Genomic DNA, 23,446 nt, shown 5'->3' with positions numbered 1-23,446 from the left:
AAATATATAAGCATATGTAAGTAAGAGTGCTTCGCGTCAATAATTATGAAAAAGGCTCTGCTAACGACTGCAATTATTCTCATAAAATTCTGTTGGAAACTTTGTAGAAATACAAATGAAATAAAAATAAAGTTACGGTCTCTCATTGAAGTGTAACGTGTCTTCGCCTTGTCAGTATGATAAATTCGAATTTAATGCACACAGTACTTGCTTTATGAACATGAAAATTTCTTATGATTTCAGCCAATTAACCGCAGATAAGTAATACATCACTATCACGCATATAAAAAGAGATGCTGACGGAATCTATATAACATTAGGTAGAAAAAAAATTTGCTTGCGGCTTTAATATGACAGTAGTTTAATCCGAAATTTTAAGCTTTAAACCTAACTATGAATGCCATAACATTTTACAGGTTTACTTAATCCCGCAATTCATGCAAAAATTTGATTTGATTGAAAACAGAAAAAAACCCAGTTTAAAATCTTCGATAAAAAGTCGTAAGAGGTTTTCAAAATTCAGTAAAGTAATGGCAAAATAAATCAATATGCAGGTTTTTTCAGTTAAGTGTAATTTTTGCTGAATTAAAAAATTCATCACCTGACAAAATTCTCAAAACGGCAAAGCCCAACTGCAGATCTTCGAAAGAAAAATTTAAAGAAAAAATTTTGAAGCAGTCAAAGACAATGACGAGTGGCGATGAGGTGGAACAAAGAGCTACACCAACTTAAGAAAGGCAAAAACATTATACGTTTCATAAAAGTGCAGCGATTAAGATGACTTGATCATGTGAAAAAACTGAACACTAAGTAGACGCAGAAGAAAATTCATGAAACAAACACGTCCAACACTAATGAGCATGGAAGACCAAGATCAAGGTGGATCGTCGAATTGGTAGAATATATCAAAAATGTTGGTATAAAAAATTGAAGAAAAATCACAAATGATCGAGACGGCTGGAGGTCAGCTCACACAGAACTGTAGCACCAAAAGATGATGATCATCTAAGGCTTTTTCGCACCAAACTAAGTTTCTAGATAATTGATTATTTAAATAAAAAATTATGGTTTTCGTATACATATTAAATTGCTACTATCTAGTTAAGTAGAGAGAATATCTGATGGCTTTCTTGAATTGCTGTAATCTCCGCTTGGAAGACACTGCAGTGATCTGATATATAATTTTGCTGAAAAGGCACTGTATTTCTTCTCTGGAAAAGAATTCAATATTTGACGATCGAATTTAAGTTTTATTCTATAGTATTTCGAAAATGTGTGTTATTGGATAAAAACGGAAACTTGTTTAGTATCTTAGAAAGTCCCTTATTACGGACGACTAATAGGGAGAATTTCCTCAGTCTAAGAGGTTACTTCGCAGCCAGTTGCTTAACACACATAACCAGTTTGTGAGCGGTAAATGTAAAATAACGTTTAAGGCCTCACTTAGCGTTGTTCTAAGAGCTCCATTGATGCACACGTATACTAGCTGCTCTTTGTATGATTTCCATACGCCTTACTGCGTATTTCTTTTCCATTCTCTCTATTTGCAGCTCTTTAAAAACTCTGAAAAACTTGTGTCATTATTGATTCTGTGTTCCATCTTACAAATTAACTTTGCATTGCAAGTTCAAAACTACTACAAGTCTCTCAAAAAATTCATGGTCAGATTTTATTAAGAAACCAAAATATTTCAACTTCCACTTTAGCTTAACACAACTTGGCAGAGATACAAGTATGTTCACATATCTGCTTCTGCCTTTGATTTGAATAACAAATATTGAATTTTTATTGAGTGCCATTACCATTAGCTTACATGATGACATGTAAATGTATTTAGTAGGGTTATCCTCTATTTTTATTTCATAATATTTATATGACTATAAATCGTAAGTCTTTAATCAGCAACCTGATACAAATTCTTTTAAAATTGTCTAGTAATATTAAATTGGTGAAACATACGATTAAAATTAGAAATTTGATCAAATCGAGCAATTAATCTCATTTTCGTACATACATCGATATCAAGCAGCCAGTGACTTATTCAGACTATCGCATAATGTAAGCATTGACAGTTATGGTCCTAACAGATTCGTCTCACGCTCCTCGGAGCTAATATTCTAGCGTAAAGAATAACAAAGAACTATAATAATTCAAAGCTTTGTTCTGAATTTTATACCCGAACTATCGAACGATCTAACTCAATTGCTTGTGTGGAAAACTTTTTTATTTGACAAGGTATCTTCAAAAAGTTTCACAGACATTATTATCCAAAATATCACTATAATTTGCGAAGAAATTGTTCAGATCACACAAATACAGCACATAGCTGTCATATAAACTGATCGATCAAAATCAAGAATAAAATATTTTTATACTATTTTTTGCCAGTTGAGGGTATTATAGCTTCAGTGCAGCCGAAGTTAACTTTTGTTTTTTGGTGTTTGTGGGCAATCATCTTCATTGGGATCGCTACAGAATGTTGTTTTCTAAAATAATAAGGCATCGTCATAAAATAATGCGATTTTGAGTCGATCCTTTAGGGGAAAACTTGTCATTATGATTCTGAAGCACACTTTCTTTATTATTATTAAATTTTTGTTTTGAGATTTCTCGTTATGTCAGTGGTTGCATCGCACGAGCGAAGTTTTTCTGCGACTTTAGACAGCATTCGGAAACCATTTCGAAAATGCAAACACTTGTGGTTTTCGAAGAAAAAGGCTTCATTCAACTATTTTGCAAATTTGATGCCCCCTAATGCAAAAAAACTGTATTTATTATTATACTCTTTCAATCAGAACGCAGCAGCTAATATATGACAAGCATAAGAATGAGTGAGCATTAAGAGTGCGCAAACTATCTGCTTAACAAGCACATAAACAAATATGCTTATCACAAATCGATTTGCAACACTTATTTGTTCTCCTTGCAACACACGAACACACACTCGCTGGCATGCATGCAAAATTGGCTAAATGGTTAAGTATGAAATGGTATATGTATGTGTGTGTTATTTACATGTGTGTGTATGTGGGCCACAAGTTTTTGTAAGTAAAAAGTTTGAGCGTTTGATATTTTTAGCTGACCATAATCAAATCTAATGCTAACGGTATTTATCGTTGACTCCCTTGCTTTCCACACGAGCATATAATATATAAACTGAACTTTCTTGGAACACGCAAATTTCTACTCTACTATCAGCAGAATATTTGTAATTCGACGCATTCAAGCGGTCACATATCCGTTCAATTGCTTTTTGGGTCAGTTCATGTGGTAATTTCTCCAGAGATGCTAAACCGTCAAGCATATGAATGGACTTGTGAAGCGCTGGTATTTATAGATATAATATATATATGTGTGTGTGTGCTTATTGATATCAAGATGGCTTGTAATCTGCATAAAGATTTGTGTATTGGTACATACACAAACACACACACACAAAGACATATGATGGATACATAGTTGAAGTGCACAAGTACGGACGTGTTTTGTGAGTGTCCCAACCTATGGAACATAAACAAAGTTTTACAAAAGTGTTTAAAGTCCGCAAGTGCGCGAAAAAACAGACTGCAAACGCAACTAGCAAACCGGCACTAAATTGAATCGACAGAAAAGTCGTACAAGCGGTAAGTGCTATTTCTATTTAAAAATATTTATTTATTGTCGGGCAAAGGTCCGCACAAAAGGGAATACGCAAAGAGCGCTCTCTCAGCTGCTCATATTGTCGTCTCCCTTTTTTAATTCTTTTTACACCCTCTTGAAATCCACAATCCACATTGAGAGAAATTCCTGAGGCCTGATCCTGAGGAATCTCTGCTCAACACCTGCGCTAGAGGATTTCTGTTTATGTGGCTAAAAAATGTCAACTAAAGCAAAAACAGCAAATCCCATAGCAGACACCAAGGAGAAAAGTGAAATGGCTGGAATTAGTCCATTTACACGGAGCAGCAAAACTGCCCGATCACCCGAGCGACGGGTAATAACGCCCAGCGTACAATCGGTCAACACTGCAACGCCAACTGCGCTTGATATGACCCATTGCAATAAACCAACGCGAACAGCTGATAATTTGATCGTAGTCAATCTGCCATCAACACAATGCGACACTAAAACTGACCCCATCATAAACATGAGCGAAGGAGAGAACGTGCTCACTGCATTGGGAGTGCTCATAGATGAACTAATTGCTCTCACACATGGCCAAAAACAAAGACATGTGAACCAGAATATGAAAAATATCATTGATAGGATATCGCAGCTACAAAAACAAGCACTAGCTGAATTCAAAGAGTCAACCACCCACTCAATCATTCAGCCGAAAAGAGGCCGCACTATGCACACTGATGAACCAATAGAAGATGAGCACACGCAGCAACAAATTAAGCGAACATGCACAAACTCGCCAAAAACTCGCGCAAATACAAATTTGATTGGTCAAGCTAAGCGATCAATAATAACAAATGACCGCGCTATACCTCACACTTTTGAAGGCGCTGTAAATCCACCATCAAAGAGACCTAAGGAAACCCAACAAAATAAAGGTAATAACCCAAATGACCCTCACAGTCCAAAAACACTGCCGTGGAATATTGTAGCTAGAAAAGCTAAACCGCAAACCGCAAAACCCCCAAAAACAAAACCCCAGGCGATATTAATTTCTAAGAATGGAAATCTTACTTATGCCGAAATTCTTAGGAAAATTAAGTCCGATTCTACTCTCAGCGAATTCGAAAAGAAAGTTACCCGAATTCGTAAAACACAAGGCGGTGAAATGCTGCTGCAACTAAGTGGTTCAGCAATGTCAGCCGACTCGCAGGAAACAATGAGGAAATGCCTTGGTGACCAAGCAAATATAAAAGTTCTGACCCAGGAGACACTTATAGAGTGTAAAGACTTGGATGAAATTACAACCAAGGAAGAAGTACTTTATGCTCTACAGAGAGAGTTGGGTAACAACGATCTGACGATTTCAGCTATAAAGAGCCTAAGAAAGTCCTACAGAGACACTCAAACAGCGCTTATTAAACTCCCAGTTGAGAATGCCAGGAAACTACTTCAATCCAAGAAATTAAAAGTAGGGTGGGTAATATGCCGTATCAGAGAATATAGGCAGCCACAACGGTGCTACAGATGCCTCGATTATGGCCACACAGCGAAAAGCTGCGAAAACGAGGACAGGTCTAAACTATGTAGAAGATGTGGTGAGGGTGAACACCAGGCTACGGACTGTGCCAAGAAGCCGAAATGCATGCTTTGCTTGAAAGCTGGCTCCAGTGAAACTGATCACTTTACTGGGAGCGTCAGATGCCCGGTATACAAGAAAGCGGCCCAAACTCAAAAATTAATATGAGGTGTTTACAACTTAACCTAAACCACTGTCAAGCAGCACATGACTTATTAAAACAGTCAGTGCTTGAGAAGCAGATCGATGTGGCCTTACTCAGTGAACCCTATAAAACCGTTGAAGGTGCCAACTGGACGTGCGATTCGAGGAATAAAGCGGCGATATGGAAATGCAACCCTAACTCTCCACAGCTGGAAAACCCTTACCCTTCAAATGGCTTTGTTCGCGCAACAATTAGTGATGTTAATATCTATAGTTGCTATTTGCCTCCCAGTATCAATGACGAAGAATTTAAGAACATCATCGACTGTCTAGTGACTGATGCCAGAAGTAAAACTAATCTAGTAATAGCCGGCGACTTTAATGCCTGGGCTATTGAATGGGGTTGCAAAAGAACTAATAGTAGGGGTAAAGCCTTACTAGAAGCCTTTGCTTCCCTTGACCTTGTGCTCTTAAACACCAACCAACCCACATTCAACAAAGATGGGCGGCAGTCGGTGATAGATCTGACTTTCGTCAAATCAAATCTTGTCCGTAGATCTAAATGGAAAATAAGTGATCATTATACCTTTAGCGATCACTATGCCATTATATTTGAAATAAATGTCGCACACATACGGCAGAATGTACCGACCCTAGTGAGATGTTCCTGGAGAACTAAAACGTTCGACCCTGACCTCTTTGAAGAGACCTTTAGGCCCACTGTGCTACAAGAGAACCCACTTTCGGCAAATAGTTCCGCCTCCATAATTATGACCCATCTTAAAAAAGCATGTGACGCATCAATGTCCAAACATACACGACGCAATCATCACCCTCCAGTATATTGGTGGAATGACACAATTGACAAACTGCGAAAAGCATGCCAGCAGGCAAGACGTTCATATCAAAGGTCACGTGGCACCCCTGACTATATACCCCTCCAAAGACTTTTCAAGGACAAGAGGAAGCTATTAAAGCAGTCCATTAAGAAAAGCAAACGAGAATGCTTTCTGAAACTCTGCGACGACGTTGAAGATAATGCTTGGGGGCTAGCATATAAGGTGGTAATGGCAAAACTCCGTTCTCGTGGGCAAATGCCGACCTCCCCCCCAATGCTTGAAAGAATAGTATCGGTACTTTTTCCAACCCGACCCCTGCATTCCCAACTTCATCAAGCGATTATAGAAGTAGCCCCAGATATACCGTCTGTTACGAACGAAGAGGTCCGAGAAGCATGTGACCGGTTAAACCCATCTAAAGCCCCGGGCCCAGACGGAATACCTAATTTAGCGCTGAAAACAGCGATATCCAAGAACACAGACCCCTTCCGAATTATGTATGACACATGCATTAAGGAAGGTTGCTTCCCTAAGCTATGGAAAAAGCAGCATCTAATATTACTGCCAAAACCAAACAAGCCTTTGACAGACCCGTCCCATTTCCGGCCACTCTGCATGTTGGACTCCGCTGGAAAAATCCTTGAGCGAATTGTATACCGACGCCTAAACAAAGCAATCGATGACGCTGGCGGATTATCACCGAATCAATTTGGATTCAGAAAAGCAAGATCCACCATCGACGCGGTGACCCTAGTAAAGACACTGGCCGAAAAGGCCATTAGTGGAAAAAGATGGAAAGGCGGCACAATACAATATTGCATGGTCGTTACACTCGACGTTAAAAATGCTTTTAACTCAGCATCTTGGTATAGCATATTAACTGCCCTAAAAAGTTTCTCCGTGCCTCAATACCTTTACAACATAATCGTAAGCTACTTTAACGAAAGAATTCTGAGCTACGACACAAGCGACGGCTATAAGGAATATAAAGTCACCGGTGGTGTACCACAAGGATCTGTACTCGGACCGTTACTCTGGAACATCATGTACGACGGAGTATTGCGACTAAAGGTACCCAAAAATGTTCACATCATAGGATTTGCAGATGACATTGCTGTTGTGGTGACAGCTAAGCACATAGAAGATACTGTTGCAATAACCAATGCAGTAATATCTTTAATTAATGATTGGCTTGAAACTAATGGACTTACCCTAGCAGAGGGCAAAACGGAAGCCGTGCTTATTACTGGCAGAAAAACCCGAGAGACTGCTACATTCAGAATAAAAGGTGCGTGTATAACTACACAACCAGCGTTGAAATACTTAGGAATTGTTCTTGATGCAAGACTTTCCTTTAAAGAGCATTTAGCCTACACCTGCGAAAAAGCTTCAAAAACATGTAGAGCCTTAACCCGAATGATGCTCAATACCCGTGGACCGAAGCAAAATAGGAGAAGACTCCTGGCTGGAGTTCTGAAGTCCGTCACTCTATATGGCGCCGAGGTTTGGGGAAAAGCACTCGAAACAAAATCTTACCGACGTGGCCTTTTTTCCATTTATACCATTTGCGCACTCAGAGTATGCTCAGCTTTCCGTACAGTGTCAGAAGATGCTGCCCTTGTAATTGCGGGCTTACACCCATTAGATCTCTTAGCCAAAGAGACCAAAAAGCCTGTAACGGACTTACCACCCCGAACCGTAAAAGGAAATGCCCGAGCGGAGACGGTGGAGAGTTGGCAAAGACGATGGGAAGTCAGTCAAAAAGGACGTTGGACTTTCCGACTGATTCCCAACATTGACCCATGGCTAAAAAGACCACACGGCGAGGTAGACTTTTATTTAACTCAAATCCTGACAGGGCATGGCTGCTTCAAAGCATATTTGAAACGCTTTCAGCATGAAAATGATGATATATGCGATAAATGCGGTGGCGAGACAATTGAGAATGTAGAACATACGTTGTTCCATTGTCCGCAATACGAGCAAGAGAGACGATTCCTCAAGAGTGCATTCGGTATAGACCCAACCCCCGAAAACTTAGTAGACCAAATGGTGGAATCAAAAGCTAAGTGGGAGGCGGTGTGCGAAATAGCCGCCAAAATCATGAAAACCCAAAGAGCCCGAGAGCAGCAGCGGAGAAGAGAACTCCAAAACTTAACGGACCACTAGAACGCGGACCAAACAAACGCACTAAAGGGGAAGGGTTTGGCGACAAACATTGCACGGGGCGGGTTTAATACCAACAGAGGTGGGGCCAAGTAAATGCAACTTGTTACTGAATGCATTGAGACTACTACAAACGTATGAGCACTCAACTCAACCATCCTCCCGACGGAATACTTGACGGTGGTACACACAAAGACAGAAGAGGAATGGATATATATGCATGTAAACAAATCGTTATACGCCTCCCAGACATGTGGCTCAGCAACACCCTCGCAATCAACGAAAGGATGCCAGATGTCTGTATATGTGTATATATTATATATAAAAGATATATATAAACATTTAAATGTAGATATATAGCATGTGCTTGGCTCGATCCGGAACCCATCACTTCTATCTCGTTCTGTCCGTCATCTCAAGTGTGAATGCAAAGATTAAAGCGAATCGAATAAATTGAGTGCGTAAGTGAATGAGTGAAACTTAGCAAAGTGTACGTATGTGTGTGCATGCAAAAAAAAAATAAAAAAAAAAAAACAAACGAAAAAAGTTTTAGTTCATACAACTTTTCACAGTTGAACGATTGAAGCATGTGATTGAGACACACACACACACACACTTCCATTAGTTATCTGTCTGCGCGTGTAATCGACAGTTTAGTTGCCGACTTTAAATTGCAACTATGTATTTGCAAACATAAATGCATATGTATATATGTATGTGAAAGCATATGCATTTGGCATTTATATGCATGTTGGTGTGTCTGTGTGTGGGTATTTTTGTAATAGCTTTTGCAAACACTTATTTGTGCCTCCTTGTGCACTTTTGGGCTCTGTTTGCACGCTGCAAATGAATGTAAAATATTTGCTCAAATCAAAGCGTTATACTATTTGCGGCCAAGTGGAGTGGATATAGTTTAGTTTTAGCATATTTCCACATTTTTACAATTCCACTTACATACCGCACACATGCGCACAAGCACACACACATACATCTGCATTTGCTTTGGTTCGTTGGCTGTGACAGTTGCATATTGCCAAAATGCCTCGGACCAAAGTAAGATATTACAAAGGAATTCAATTAGTCGAAGTGCAAATACTCTCAGCATTACTTAATCGATTTTTAGTCTTAGTTGCAGTTACAGAAATAACAAAGAAAAATTACAAAAATAAATTAAAAGCAGTTCTTCGGAATTTTCCCGGGTTTTTGTATCGGATAGATAAAAGCATAGATCTTAGTTTGCCTGTGGCAGTTAAGAATGCAAAAAATGTGAGGAGTAATGTCAGTTAAAACAAGAAAAGCCGTTAACTTCAGCTGCACCGAAGATATAATACTTTTACAAATACCAAAGTTTTCCAAATAAGAGCTTGATTTTGTTTACTGAGTCTGCTGTATGCCATAGTAATCCGTTCTGAACAATTTCTTTCAAAAAGTTGGAAAAGAAAAGAACGTGTGATTTCAGATCGATATCTCAAAAACAGACAAACGGACATGGCTAAATCGAATCAGCTCGTCGTGTTGATCATTTATATATGTATCTAGAGGAGCCATAAGTTATAGTCATGCACTTTGGTTGAATGTGATCATATTGAGAATTTTATTCAATTGCATATAAGCATCAAAATTTAAAGATTTGTCGCCTAAAATGCTAAGTAAACAGCTTTGTCAGCCAACAATGATTCAAGCCATTATATTATTATTTTGATCACCTGTTAAAATTCCAGTAAGGGGGTTCAGTATCATGCGCATCAAATTGTAGTCAGAAGGGGCTATTAGACGGTTGAGGTAACTTTTAAGCGGCTATTTTTCAAATAGTATTTAACCGGCCTTCCAACACGTGGCCCAGCGTTGTCATATAGAAAAATTATTGCCTCTTGTCGAGTCGTAACTTCCAAGTGTTTTTCGGCCATTGCTCGCTTTAATTTATTGAGTTGTTGTAGGTAGTGTTCGCCATTAATAATTTCATCTAGTGTAAGAAGCTCTTGATACGGCAGGCCTTTCTGATTCTACCAAGTACAGAGCATTACCTTGGCGCCATGGAGACATCACATATAATTTTTAGCTTTTGCATGATCGGAATATTAGAGCAATGGAATAATAATTAAATTACGCCATCCGCACATTACAGACCCATTATCACTTAAAAAAAAAAAATACTTGCAACAATTTTTGCATTAAGAAATAGGTAAATAGTACGAAATTGGATTAGATAGATAAATTGTGTAGCCTCATTATTTTTTTTTTCAGAAAAAGTTTTCTTTAATATATATATGAAGTCAATATGTCGATGCAACCGCAATCGTGGCTAACCACACATTTCTTGAAACTATTTTCTTTCCAAGTAATATCCATATCCATACATGGATCTACTACGAAACTACTAGTAATTTTTGAAATATTTCTTTCACTGCACTTGACTAATTATAACCAATTCTGTTGCTTACTGTTCTCTAGGTTAATCATATACTTAGTGTTAAGATTATCTTTCCATATAGTTTCGAAATTGAGATACACTCAAGATCACCCAATCGTAACAATTTTTTTCCCCCAAATGTCAATTGGTGTGTATTGGCAGCGGTTTATTTAAGATTTTAAGATAGCAAAAATTTGTTTGGTGACTCAAGGCACGGATTTTTGAGTTTAGATCTGGTGAATACAGTGGTTGAGTGATGACTCTTGTTTCATGTTTAAACTAAGTCAGTCACAATTATGCTAGAATTTGACGGCGTATTCAGGTCTTTTGGTACGAGTCTAGCATTGACACGCTTCCAAAATGCTTGAGTAGAGATCCTCTGCTATGTTCCTAATTCCAACACAGTTTCTTTAACTTTTTCGCTGTTATCCTTATTGACAGAGCTGGATAGACGGCTTGCATGAGGCAAGTTTTTGATTACTACATGGCTACCATTGAATGCTTCGTGGCATTAAAAAACTTGTGTTCGGGATAAAGTAGACAATAAAGTAGACGGTAGTAGATGATTCCGTAGTTGTGATTCCATTGGAAACATAAAATTTCAAGCAAACTTGTTGGCCAACTTTGTTTTCTATGGTAAAGAGCGGCAGAGAAATCTTTCGCGTCGTAAGCCAACAGCTGCGAAAAACACACTAATCAACATTCACACGAACATAAAATAGGTGTTTGTAGTAATCTAGGAAAGAAAGTTATTTCGACAATTTGCGCGTGCGCAGTTTATATGAACCGGAATAAATTTGAACTTAAGTGTAATTTATTAATAGCTGAAGACTACTAACATGAATTGTATAGAATTAATCCCAACAAGAATACGAAAATATATTTATAAACTTTACCTATAGTATAATGAATTGATCAATTTGTCAAATTCCTGTCATGAAACTGTCATCACTAAAGCCAAATTTCACACCTCATCTTAATGTTAAGGTTTTTACAGTTCCATTTTTATGTGCGATTTACATTAGGTCAAATTCACTGACAGTCTTGGCCGACCTAATACACTGGTTGTCATTATACCCTGAACAGAGTAACTTAAGTTTGTTACGAAGTTTGTAACACCCAGAGAAAAAGTCGGAGGCCCTACAAAAGATATACATAAATGATCAGCATGATGAGCTGGGTTGAATTAGCTATGTCCGGTAATCAATCCGTCTATCTAAATATATACGAACTAGTCACTCAGTTTTTAAGCTATCGATCTGAAATTTTGCACCTGTCCATTCCTCACTAAAAATTACAATTACAACCGGTTTCATGCTTTCTAAGTTCAATACATATCGTTCAATACATTTCGCTCCTGGTTGCGTGTAATTATAAAATGCATGGTTTAATTAAATTTAATTATTTACAGTAACCCCCTTTCAAATCGTAAAACAAAGCCACTAAAAGTGCACGATTGCACATGCATGGTACATTGTATATGTGTATAGATGGTGGCAAATGTACAGCTTGCAGCTTTCAGCTCATTTACAGTTACGAGCGTATTTACAAGCGTTTGCTGAAATAGTGTGGCAGTATATTAAGTCCTTGCTGCAAGTTAAGCTGTTGTAATGTAGGGCAACTGCACTAAATTTACAGCAACAATGATGGTAAAAAGATATTTACTGTAAATGGACGAGTGAGAGTACTTATGTCTGGTTAAAGTAACGAGTTGTTTTAAAGCGCTACGAACATTGGTGAGTTTGGGTGTATTTTGGCATATGGGAGCTCACATATAAGTAGATATTCGCTATCTGTAAAGTGCACGCATTTTTTTGTTTGTTTGTTTCGCAATAAACAAGTACAATCTGGAAATGCGTTAAAAAAGTAACAGCGAAATATTGTGAGAGTACTTTACTTTTAGGTTTGAAAATGTATGAGTCAGTAATGTTTTCGGCATGGACTTCCGCAAAGCAAATTTCAGGAGACAAAACTGCCTCTTTCGAATTGTTCGCTCTACAAGTCATCGTAACGCTTGGAAAGGATTTTGCCAGAATATTCGAATTCAGAGAGTTTCTATAATTGCTGAGATATGCTTGGGATTTAGTCGTTGGCTCACAAGAGGCAATTGGTTATTAATTTGTGTACTTACTAGCATGGTGATAATTCGCAACTTTAAACAGTATTACCTGAAGAACGTCAGTATATATTGAGAATTGATTTGATACACAATATTGTCTGTATCCTCAACCACAGCAGTATTAATGAGGTTTCTGTATTACGATCCGGCTAGGTGGCCGAAGCATTGTGCTATTTTTAAATTGGATTTATTGCGATATTTCCGAGTTTTTGTTCGATACTAATATTATGTGGTGGTTGCAATTTTTATGAATAATAACTGTAAGCACCAAATAAGCGCAATTTTGATTTCGTGTATTCTGCTCCGGTAATTTTTATCTCTGAGATGTACCATGCACTGGGAGGCCAATTGCCAAATATATCGATAAATTAATGGAAACCGTCGATTTTGACTATTATGTATGCATTATAACGAATTTCCCAGGGTTGAATACAAACAGAAGTTCTATGTATGGACCGTGTTTTCATCTACAATTCCGTGCTGAATCGTAACACAATTGATCCACTGCTGATTCGGATGGCTAAAGGTAATGAAAAGTGAGTCAATTACGTCAACGGAAAAAGGGCACGGCCGAAACGCGGTGAGCTGGCGCAATCCGTGGGCAAGCCAGAGTTGACGGTAAGGAAAGTTTTTCCATTGGTTTTGTAGGGTTCGCAAGAAATTATCTACTCCGAACTACCTCTTACAGCCCAAGAGTTCGCACTTGTGCTATCAATAATTGTAGCGTCTAAAGGAAGCTATAAAAGAGAAAGGCCCAGCTTTAGCTAACAAAAAACGAGTTGTGTACCGTCGGTATAAAGCCAGGTCACACAGATCGACAGTAACTCACGAGCAGCTCCGGTAGTTTGTTTGTAAGATTCTTATATATCTACTTTATAGTTGGTTTCTAATTATTTCTGTTTGTGGCGAAAAATTTGGTTTGTGAATGATTTGTCTCAAAAAAGCTTGTGAAAACCGACTGACCCAGGCTTTTTGCGAATAAAAACGAAAATTTAAACAAATGTTTGAACCAAACCGTGTCTATTTTATCTAAATTGGATACTTCTTACCATGCTAAACAACACCTTCAATTTAATTAAAAAAATAATAATCTTTTTACTAAACCTACTTGTATATTATAGAAGATCTCCCTTGCGTTAGACCGTAGCTTAAAAGCGGTCAATCTTTCCTTAAAAAAATATAACTGACGGGAAGTCTTATCACTTTGTTTCCATATAATTGTGTCATCAAGACAGCTTTCAATGAACGTCATATGATTTTACGTAGGTGTGATAATATTGGCAGCATGTGTGCTCGCCATAAAAACTTATAGCACAAAACCACCAGCAGACTGGTTTTACTTCGCAGCAATAACAAGAACAACGATTAACAAACAATATGACAGTGATAGAAGCATGCAACAATTTCGCATTTTATTGCAACAAAAGTCAATTCTGCGAGAATGCAACAAATTTTTATGCACGCAACGCTGACTGCGCCATTATTGGCATACAACTGTTGCACGACCCATTTAAGTTGGAGTTGCAAGTATGTGCAGCGAGGAAAGCGAGGAAGCAAGTACCGCGGAAATGGAGGGTATAATAAAACCATAGTGAAACGAATTATATGAGCAAAGCGAAATGGCGAATAATGAAAAGGCGCTGTGCGTCGTGTAACAGACTGCTTTAACACAATTGTTATTGTCAACTGCAAGTATTTATTAGCTGAGATTTTCCAGAGACAATTTTCTGCAATTTATGTGCAGCAATTTTAGCGCGCCACATTTCCCTTAACTTGTGCACGCACCGCACGCTGCCCTAATTTGTGGCATGTTGCATGTTGCAGTGAGTGTTTATTCAAACGCTATTGAAATTGAAAAAAAAAGAGTTAAAAATTAATTTTTTTGCGCTTACACTAGCCCATGGCAGGAGGAGCTTGCAACATATCCTATTCTTGCAGTGCCACATCCCTGCCGCACTCATTGCATGTGCGAGTATTTATTTAAAAATTTTCCAGTGACATCTAATATTGAGTTGGTGGCATAACAAATGACAAGCAATTTATGTGTAGTCGTTCATTTCATACTTTTCAAGTGGCACTAGGCCACTAACAACAACAACAACAAAACCATTTGTGACACTTCACAATTGACGACAACGCATCTTACATTCACCGTTATTGTGTTTGTATGCATTGAAATTACAGTAGTTGCCGAGCATGGTCTGTTCCTATTATTACTTCTGCACTTCTGCCACGAAACCACGTTCGCCACTGCGTATACGTAATGCTATATACGACGTGACAATAATAATTTCTCTGGCACACATTTTTATGAGGCTCCCTTTAGGTTCGCCTTTGTAAGTACATATGGGTGAGTGTGTGTGTATGCATGTATGTGTGTGCATGCGCGTATGTATGTATGTTTGTATGCATGAGTTTGTGAGATTTATAGTGGCCTTTCCGTTAGCCTAGCCAGCTGATTTTATGTCCACCGCACAGCTGCACCAACTCATTGTAGCTACACGCCTACGTCGACTCTTAGCTATTATCCGTTAACCTCGCGCCTTGCCAATTGGCGTGTTGCATTGTCAGTTCGTGCAACTTGCACTCGCGTCATTAAATGCAGCGTTGCAAAGGCACAGTAATTTGTGCTTCAATGCTCTGGCCTTAAACAATGCACTTGTTGTGCGAGCTTAATAAGTGCGAATAATTGGTTTAACGATAGCCTCTAGTGAGGAAAAATATGTATTTAAGTGTATACTGAATGGCAAAATATATTGCAATATTTGAGAACTGACAGCTGTTTACTAATGATCATTTTGATGAATGTCTGTGAGTGTTTATGAGTGTTCTTCAAAAGTGTCACTCAAGAAAATTATTGAGAGCTCTAAGAAGTTAGAGCTGGCAGAGATACTTTTTTTAATCTTATACTTTGCAGAAATATATCCAAGAACAGCAAAAACGAAGTTAAACGAATTCAATGTACTAATTGTAAAACCAGCTAGCTTGATACTATATCTATCTCTCTTTTTGTTGCGAGATATCTGAAATACTCACAAAAATCGAAACAGGAGACAGTATATCGTATCTGAACTAGTAAGTCGGAGGTAGTACACATAGTACCAGTGGATATTGCTGGTAGGTGCATTTTTTTTCAATACTGCTCTAATACTCAGGGAAGCTGGGTATATGAAAGGGTTAAACAGGTACAAACTGAAAATTTCTCTTTCTTCAACTACATACCTGAAAGCTTTGAGCACTACGTCCCAGAGTCGACTCCTGCTGGCATTTTCTCTGCTCATATACCGCCGCAGCGATACGTGGACGTCGAGAAGTTGCTGAGAAAGAGCCGCAGAGAGCTTATTATCAACTGATGTTTTGTCTCGCAGTACCTTATAGATATTGACAAATACTTTTACACAAAATTTACAATACAAATTCCGAAAAAATTACTGCTGTAAGGGTTACAGCCAACTAGAAATAAGCTGTCCATGTTGAAAACAAGAAATCCTCTTATTAATTTAGCTTTTTTTAGCCACCTTGCATTATAAAGTTAACTTATTAGTTGACGAAGAGTTTGCGGATTTTCGAGGGATTGAGAATTTCCACAAATTAAATGTTAAGTTCTCTACTTATGGTTTTAGTGTTTAGAGTGCTTCTCCCTCATTTCGTTTTTTTATTAAAGATGAAAGTGAACCTTACATAAGAAAATTATTATCCGCGTCCAAACTCAAGTAATCAAAAATTCGAAGCAAATAATAATTATATTCCCTAGATTTCAAAATTTACTTCAGCGCTTCAGTATAATTCAGTATTCAGATAATCATAGTCGAAGAGAAAAACTATTAAAAAGACGCCAGACATTTTAACGGGGTTGAGTTTTTCGTTCAATTAAACTCGTCCGTTTTAGTTTGTACTCGTATACCTTGAACAGGGTATATTAAGTTTTCCACGAAGTTTGTAATACCCAGAAGAAAATGGCGAAGAGCCGTAAGAGAGTATGTATATGATCAGCGAGACGAGTTGATTTAGCCATGACCGTCTGTCTAAACGATTGTCGATTTGAAATTTCGCAAGCGCTCTTCTCCCAAGAAGCTGTGTTTTTTGCTGAAACCGCCGATATTGGAACGCTATAGTATATAGCTGCCATCAAAATTCATTGATCAAATTCAAGCCCTTGTGTGAAAATTGTATTCATTTGACATGATGTCTTGACGACTTTTGGAAAGATTTATAGACTAAGGCAATGCTCCAATCTGCGAAGAAATTTTTCAGATTGGATCACTATAGCATAAGGCTGCCATACAAGCTGACCGATCAAAATCAAGATCAAGAGATTCATATACGATTTTTTTGTTATGAAGTAACCTTAATTCAAAGGTTATTTATATCATACATATTTGCTAAAGTTAACCAGCAAAAGATCTTCTGTTTAATGCTACGCGTTGGCCGGTTACGTTTTGAGATTTAGTTATACATATAATTGCTTTAAGAAATGTACCAGTGCAGTCAAAGTTAACGTTTTATCTTGTTTCACCTAAGAAAGTATCAGTATCGTCCGATTCGTTATTGTAATATTTCGTTTTGTTTCTTAACTCCTTAAACCTTATGGCAGTGTCACATCAATCCTTCAAAATATGAATAAACACAACTAATTAAAATAAAAAAAATTCAAAAACGTCATATACAAGTTACCAAACTAATCCTTGCAACGGATAGTGTAAATATTTTCTCGCACAACAATTCGTCGCTAGACTTCCATATTTCAACTACTTTATTTATTTTCCATTTCACTTAAACAAGTGCTCGCTGTGAGTGCCAGTGTTTATTCGGCTTTCACTTTCACGAAGTGTGTAGCGGCTGCTCCACGCACATAGAAACAGCGCAAAAGTCCTTAAGCCATTTACCCAACTAATTGGCAGCAATTCAAAATCTCAAAATGACAAAATCGTGAGTAACTTTGTTGAGTGCCGCGTTAGGGCCGCCAGGAGCAAATGAAAGTGTAAGAAGTAATGAAAAACAAAAATGATTACAAGTCAAAAAAAGAGAAACATTTCCCTTACATAATATTTAATTGAGATTTGGCAGAACAACTAGAAAGCGAGCTCGTTGATATGCAACGAATGGCAAGTGGCACTTTTATATAGCCGAGTTGTGGTGCGGCTGCTGGAGACCGGAGACTGACGGCTGCTCTGAAGTGAGTCAAGTGATGACTCAAAACTATTTTTCAACTGCAGTTTACTGATATGTGTCACTTGATATGATAGCGCTGACTGTCAAACAAAATACAAAAAAATAACATAAGCGAGAAGTCGAAGAGTGGTAGAGTGGTGCTGGAAATAATGGTTCAGTGCTTCTAGCAATCGATGCTGGAGTACTCTTTTTTTGAGTATGAGTGACAAGCAAGGAGAAAGTGTGGAAACTTCTAATGCACATTTAAACAAGAATTAGAACAATTTGAAACAAAATATGGAAAGCTTAATACTAAATTTAAGTAAAGAGGAGGACAATTTTCATAAAACTTATTTGCGACTGTGAAACAAAGATGCCAAGATGCCGAAATCCAAAAAAGTAGACGAAATGTATATCGGTCTCTGCGACTAAAGACCTACGTTCTTTCTAGACCTCGTAAACGGTTTCAACTTATTAGGATTTAGTTCAGCCGATTTCCGGAATTTATCTAAAATTGTCCATTTTTTCAATTTTTATTTTCCAATTTTATGGCATTCTCCATACTTTTCATTTTTCCAGAAGATTTTCGGCATATTTACTTCTGTAGTCCAAAGCTTGTTCGATTTGGCAATACCTTTTCAAAGGTCAATTTGTCTATCCATTAACTTACCCAGTAGAGATGGAGTAAAGTACCACTGAGAGTCTTGAAGTCTGTTACGATTTTCTAGTAGCATACAGAAAACTTTTCGAAAAATCTGGGACTATAAGAAAACTTTGGCTGGGACTTGAGAGATGGAGAGACATCTTTATATTACGTAATATGGAAGACTTTGGACTACAGGAAGAGTAAGCAATTTGGAATAGAACCAATAAAGGTCCGCTTTGATGTGCCATATATCTCCCGCCGAACTATTACTTATATATTTTGATCTGAAGAGGCTTTTAAAAGTATTTAATAGCGACACCAATAACATATTTACTCGCTCATCGCGCGGTTCAGTCATGGTTTTAAGATACATGTTATATGGAGCCGGATGAATGGACAATTTGAGATTCATACTATCTTTCTACTGTTGGTAGCAGACGCACTCTCTATATACACGAAGATTTGAAATTGGTTTATACTTACGGAACTCCTGCTCTTAGTAGTCTACGTTGAGTTCGAAGCTAGCAACGACGACAATTATGTTGAAAAATCGAGATGTCAAAAGCATAACTACATTATCTGGAGTTGAACTGCTTGACGTGAAATAATTTTGTTACAAATATAATTATTAAGAATCAAACATTTTACTATTTCCAAATTTACTGACAACTGCAAAGTAACTACTCTACAAATATTGACATATATAGACAATACAAAGTTGAATATGTAAACGAGCTGACTCCGTGAAATAAAAAGTTTAACGGATGCTTGAATTTCCAACAAACTTTTGCAGTGTCAAATTTGAAGACTCATGTCCACAAATATGTGCCTCAAATAATACCACCTCTGAACTACAAACTTGTTGGGGAATTCTCTCACGTAGCGGTAATACAAAGTTTGTGCGACACACAGTCACTTTCGTACCTTCACTCGGCGCACCACAGTTTCGAACAATGAAAGCTTCGCAGCAAAACTTTGCGGTCAAAATGAAGCGGATTTCATTCGGTTTGACAATGAAAGTGCAAACGACAGAGACGGATGTCGGTGGTGAGTGCGATTAATATGTACAAACTATGTGCGGTACACGGTGGTAGGTAGAATTATGAAAGTCTTCGCACAAGTTTTGAGCTTTAAGTGCACAAAGGAATTGTAATTAATTTCAATAATCACCAGAGCAAAGCCACAGAAATGAAAATCTACAAAACCGAAGATTAAAAAGTTTTTATTGTGTTTTGTTGTTGTTGATTTAGAATTTTTAACGCCACTTAGAAGTATTTAAATATTTTATTATTTATCTGGGGTCAAGTACTTGTCGGGTTTCAAGTGATGAATGCAGGACAAGTAATTACAATGCAAAACTAAAGTCAGCAAAAAGCATGGAGAGGATGTGTGCGTATTCTCTCAGATTTACGAGTTTAACTGCAGTGCATTAGATGATTGTTGCTGTGGTGTGTTTGCAATTATGTTCCAGGTTCTATTATCAAAAAGTGTTTTTTATACCTATGATTTAATGTTAAGGCCAAGAATTTAGCTTTATTTCAAAGATAAGAATTCGCTATTATGTTTTAAAAATTGGCGTATGTAAACGACCTTTGGTTACGATAAGACGGCATAACATGCCAAACAACCAACGAAGTAATAAATTTATTGAATGAAACTTTTGGCGAGTGCATTATCTCGCGTAGTGAGCCTGTGGCATGGCCTTCAAGACCGTGCGATTTAACACTGCTGGACTCTCTTTTATGGGGTTAAGTAACGTCACTCGTCTAGAATTTACGTAAATATTTTGAAAACCTAGTTAAAAGTAAGTCTATGAATAATGAGAAAATGACAAAATAACTAATCCTCATGCAAATCTTTGAAAAAGAAGAGAGCTTTACTAGAAAAGCAATTGATTTAAAGAAGATTTGAAAGCATCAAAAAAGCCTGAAATAACAGTTAGAGACTCACCAGTTGCCCTGACTGTTCTAGCGATTAATTAAAAAAATTGCTTGTGTGTTTGTGCGTTGGAGAGGTGAAAAAGTAGCGAGCAAATACAAGCAAATAATTCGAAAAAGAGCCTAAAAATGTCCGGCGGTAGAAAAGCGATTGTGAATTTGAAGCACGCACCGAGTTGCGTACTACAATAACGGATTTAAGCAAAGGAAATGGGAAAAGCAAAAAAAAAAAGAAGAAAGAAGCAAGAAATGAAATTAAGAAAACGACAAGCGATATTTTTTGCTGCTGAGCGATAAAAATATTCAGCGTAGGCATGGAAAATTTCTGTGAATGGCCAAAGATATGTGAGCGCAGCAATAAGAGGAGTTGAGATGCAGAATGCAAAGAAAGAGGAGAAAGGAAAAACAAATGCGAATTGAACGTGTTTCGATGGCCCAAAGCAAAAATTGAAAGTATTAAAAAGAAAATTCGATGCAGATAAAACCACACACACACATAAATGTTTCAATGTACTTTCAGGTATGTATATACCATATACATATGTACATATAATAAAATTAGCCACTATCAAAGACGTGTTGGGTGTCTGTTACTATTTCGCAGTGCCAGTTCAAGTGGATGAAAATGTCAAATTCACAAATTGTTTCGTGAGAGAGGAAATAACAGTAAAGCAATAAAAGTTCCGAGACGAAACGTGTGCTTGGAATGCGTCACTCACTTAATGTTCAAGTCTTTGTAGTACAGTCAAGGGAACAAAATTAGGGTCAAAAGCAAATTTTGATAAAATTTACTGTGAAAAAAAAGAAATCTAGAAAAATAAAAAGCGGAAATGTTTTAAGTTTCAGAACAAAAAGAATTCTGACTTTTGCAGCAACGCTCCGAATAAGGTTAAAATTGTCGTTGACTTACGTATTTGATTAAAATTGTTAGAAAGACCTCACGACATTGAAACACCACTTTTACTCACTCGTTTTTTAATACAGTTTTTCAAGCACTTTCCCGCCATGCAAACAAAAAAATCTTAAAATTTTCACATCAATAGATATCCTAATAATTTATACAAATCTGTACATTAAGCGTAAAGGTACAAGACAATTTAAGTTAATTGAAAATAAGCCACAAATAAAATAAATAGAAAATTACTACGACAAATGGAGGTAAAATAAAACTGTAATGACATGCGGTTAAAAAAATAATAACATACACAGCTCTGGAAAACCAAAAAATATGTTGTTACCCTGGATATGTTGGCAGATTCTGATGTTTTCAAGTGTTCAGATTACGAGTTTATTTATGAAAGTATTGAATGTACTTTCTTATGCATATTTTATATTTTATATTATATCTTATCTTATGCTTAATTATCGATTTCTTAGCTATAAAGTTTATTTTTTTCAATTATGATTAGGGTTCTGCGCAGCTTTTTCATGCATACAAACATGATGTGATCTCTTAAGCTTCTTACCGAAAATATGCAAAAAAGTGTGCGGAAGGTTTTAAGCTTTTACTAAAAATCAAACGTAAATTTATCTATAACTACAAAATGTGTTATTTTATTCAATGAAAATCTCGCCTTCGTCTCAAAAGTAATTCGCATGCTCTCAGAATGATTTCGCCAAATACCCAAATATCGGTACAGTCTATCAGTGGACCTGAACGAGGGAGTGAATCATCCGCTCAAAATTAACACCGTAATTTAATAAGTTATCTTAGGGTGATAAAGCAATTTTTCAAAGCGCTGGATGTGAAAGGATATTATTTTAATTATATTTGTTGACATTGTCCTAAAGCAGAAGTATGTAACAGATGGAAGGAAAAATATTTAATACAGAAATTAATGAAATACACAGATTTATCAAAGTTATGACTGTTCTGGAAAGTGAATCGTGAAACAATTTTGTGTTTATAGGCGCAAATTTTCGTAGCTAACCATAAAGTACCAGAATATGAGGAAATTGTGCAAAATATGTTGGCAAATGTTAAGACTTTTTAACTCTCGCGGTTGAATAAAATTTGGGTGTGTCAAAAAAGCCAAGAAGAAATCTCTAATGGCATATCTCTCTTATGGCATCTCTGATTGCAATCTTTTATAATATATTTATATCTGTTAGCCCGGCAGAATTTATGCACTTCGTGAGACAGAATTTCACTAGCAAGTCTCTGACCATAGCGAACGGTTTTAGCGTTCAAGCAGCTAAAGGCTACTCCTTTAAGCCAATATTTCAAGATCATTTAAGTCCATATATCTTAGATAAAGCAGGTAGTGCTATAATTGGGTGCTGCCAATTTTTTATGTACGGTAATAAATATATGCAGCATTTAGATTAAAATAGTAGAAAATCTTCTCTCACAATTCAACTACATCTACTAATTTAACAAGCCTGTCGAAAATTTGCAGTTGAGAACCGAGTCCTACTGCATTTCAAACAAAAATACTACGTTTAAGGGGTTAAGCTAGTTCAACATTAAAAAAAAATCGATTATTTTGTGTTTATAAATCCATTTTTATACTCTCGCAACCTGTTGCCACAGAGTACAATTATGGTTGTGGTAAGTGGTACGGTAAATAAACAAACCTGTCATTTTTGGTGTGAAGAAAATCTACCAATTATTCATGAACAATGATTACATTCACCCAAATTGACAGTTTGGTGTGTTGGTCTGGTGAAATCATCGGTCCGTGCTACTCTCGTAATGAAGCTGGTGACACCGTTACTATCAATGTAGAATGATATAGATCGATGATAACCAACTTTTTATGGCCGCAATTGGAAAAAGTTGATCTTGACAACATCTGGTTCCAACAAGATGGAGCTACGTACCACACAGCACTTGCAACAACCGAATTATTGCG

At 37.1% G+C, this 23,446-nt stretch overlaps 1 protein-coding gene across 3 annotated transcripts in view; it reads right to left on the bottom strand.

Annotated features, from left to right (window-relative positions):
* Nucleotides 1-23,446, bottom strand: part of Fife (regulating synaptic membrane exocytosis protein fife) — a 231,038-nt gene that overhangs the window by 105,137 nt on the left and 102,455 nt on the right. The window lies entirely within an intron of this gene.

This window comes from Bactrocera oleae, chromosome 6 (assembly GCF_042242935.1).
Source record: "Bactrocera oleae isolate idBacOlea1 chromosome 6, idBacOlea1, whole genome shotgun sequence".
NCBI classification, from domain to species: domain Eukaryota; kingdom Metazoa; phylum Arthropoda; class Insecta; order Diptera; family Tephritidae; genus Bactrocera; species Bactrocera oleae.
Note: the sequence above shows the minus strand (reverse complement) of the source record. Positions and strands in the feature narration are given on the sequence as shown.